This window comes from Acromyrmex echinatior, chromosome 11, assembly GCF_024713525.1.
Source record: "Acromyrmex echinatior isolate Ae372 chromosome 11, ASM2471352v2, whole genome shotgun sequence".
Lineage (NCBI taxonomy): Eukaryota > Metazoa > Arthropoda > Insecta > Hymenoptera > Formicidae > Acromyrmex > Acromyrmex echinatior.
The window spans coordinates 10474640-10477639 of NC_141862.1; positions in this window are offsets into that span (position 1 = coordinate 10474640).

Genomic DNA, 3000 nt, shown 5'->3' on the forward strand with positions numbered 1-3000 from the left:
GTAAGTTACTTTAAAAGATGCGCAAATTACTCCGTTAATCCTAATCGCTGCGTATAACCGGCGTCGTCTCCAGCGCTTCAATTTTGATCCCGCCTAAATGCGACCTGATTTGCACTGGCACGTATAAAGCACTGGAAACGCAGAACTTATGTACACATCGCGTTGTGTGAGCACCGAGGTGTTTGCACTTGCGTATAAACAGACGTGTGTACCTACGTGCGGACGTGGAAATCGGTCGCGGTGAAATGACTTCGGGTCTCTCGATTCGTCGCGATTCCGATTCAAACGGAGCAATCGGGTAACACTCGAAAATGGCGTAAGAAATCGAACGTGATCGATGTCGGCGTCAAAATGGAATTTATTACCATAATCCTTCAGTCCAAAGCTCCTGCCTCGATTTAATTTCTTCGTACCTCGGGTTACATTCTCCGCAGTAAAATTTCTACGTTATTTGAACGAGATATGAAAAGCTATTTACATTGTCGGCATATTCGCAATTGCATTATCTCGCGCGACAACACGCGTACACAGCACACGAATGCTTGATTAGACACATATCGCTGAACGAGAAATACTCCAGATCCCAAATGGACTTGTAATCGACTGTTTTCGTCTGATACATCACGGACACACTTGGAGTACGATTGCGCGCGGATTACTACGAAGAGGATAATGCCGAAGGATTGCTGACAATAGGATTAATACGGCATAACGATGCGGAATTCCGTGGACTATATGCCAATTATACATCCGGCTTTATGATGCCGTACGATTAGCGCAGTTGTGTAGACTTAACGAAGCACGTTAATCTTATCCTGAATGCGCGCGACGTATTGACAGTTTCTACCGCGCAACCTCGTCGTATTATCATTCCATTTATCTCTATTTCAATTTCCAATAATTGTTAACAAAAGGCAAATAGAGAGATCACTTAATTCTACGACGGAGACAAAGAGAATCCATCTTTTTTTACTCACTCAGTATTAAATGCACTCTGAAATCTAGATCTCTTGGCAATCCTTTAGATAATCAATGTTAACTCCATTTATAATATCGCGAATGTTCAGTAATACGAATTAATGTACGTGGACAAGAGAGAGCGACATTTGCACATTTTTCTCAGTATATATTCAGATAAAAGTTCAACAGGAAAGTAAAACCATTAAGATTTATGAGATACTGAGAAATAAAAAATATTTTTCTGGGATTCGAGATTTTTTTGGATCTTAGAAAATTTTTTTTATATTGAAAAATATATGTTACATTTAACATATTTCACGTGTTTCAAATAGCCCACTTACATTTAATATGTTAAATTTAACACAAGATGAATGATATGTTAGAAGATAACATAAATATTATTTTTAATAAATAAACACAAAAAAGATAATACAGTTTGTAAATAAACCGTAAAAGCATACTTTTCAGTAAAATTAACATTTATGATATGTTACATTAACGCATATTTTATTCATTCATCTTAGAACGTTTTAAAACACATTACTTTTATGTCGTTTGTTCATTTACTTCATAAACTGTGTCATGTTGACATTACAAAATGTTAAATATCAATTTCACGAGTTATTTAAATAACATAATCGCATTATGTTAAATTAAAACTCGAATATGTTAAAAGTTCAACACAAAATTTTAACAAAGGATTTGAGCGGACCGTTTTCAATGCAAATAGAAAATATTTTTTTACTATGTATATTTTATATAAAAATCATGCGCAATTTTCTTGTAGTTCGCGACATTTAACCATCGTGACCTTTGACTACGGAGATAGCAATTGAGATTCCCTGGCAGATATCCCTTGAGAACATGATCTCGGAGAAGTATCGTATTACCAACCATGGCGAAAACGGGGTAACAAGAGTGATCCTAGACCTAATGACGCGTTAAAGGATGGGCCCGGTCGTCGATGCCGTTAATGATTCATCGATCCGAAGGCTTATCTACGCGGAACTCACAGTGATCCGCGATACGGTCGACTATGCCGCAAAGAAAAATGGCACAGCAGCAGCGTTTTTTTTTTTTGCAATCCGGGTTGAAAGCCAGACCGTTCGATCTACGTGTTCTCATGTTGAAAGGATAAAGGGCGTGACTTTGTAGACGACATTGAAACTAATATATGGTAAAGCTGCTATTCAAATCGCGTAGAAAGTAACTGCAAAGTTTCAAAGCTTCGGAGAGGGGGAGGGGGAGGGGGATTAAATCTTCGTAACTTTTAAATGAGAGCAGACGGAATTTTCCTCGCAACCTGTGAGGTAGTTGCAATTTTACGAGCGACGAGATTATCAGAGTTTAGCGATTAGCGATATCTGGTCCGTGAGGACTCGTTGAAGTTCTCTCTCTGCTCGCTTGCTTTGTTAACCCAGAATTTGGGGTCCGCTTAATTTCCCGTAAGGTTCAATCCTACCCAAACTAATGAGTCTCGATGTGCCGTATCGTTGTCTTCGAATTGCACACCCCGTTGACACACTTGAGAACACGGCGCGTGATAATGAGAAGATCGCGTGAGACGCGATAATTAAGCTTCGCATCGAGTCACCGCGTGCCGGCTGGTGGTGGAACAATACAAATGAATCCGGAAAGTCCGCAAATCGAACCGGGGCATTTTTAACCCTTATATCGTTCGCGCGAACTTCTCTCGTGCAATTCAATCTAAAATTCTGACGCATAACGTTTCTTTTTAAGCGCGCGTTGCAATTTTTGCCGTGTCGTCGAACAAAAAATGCACTTCTCTAATTAACAGTCTTGTTACGAGGCCATTTCAATCACCTAATAATCATGACAACGCGACTTAACTGCGAAACACATGTTTTACCTCGTTACTGTCGAGGGAACAATAATATGAAATCCTTTTTGTACACGCCTGGAAGTTTCATTAATCATTTTTCGAACATGTCTTCTCGTGTCTCGTTAGTGCAATATTTTCAATCGAATCAATGATCGGTTGCAGTGGGACCACGAACGAAACAATTTCTTTATTTTTTT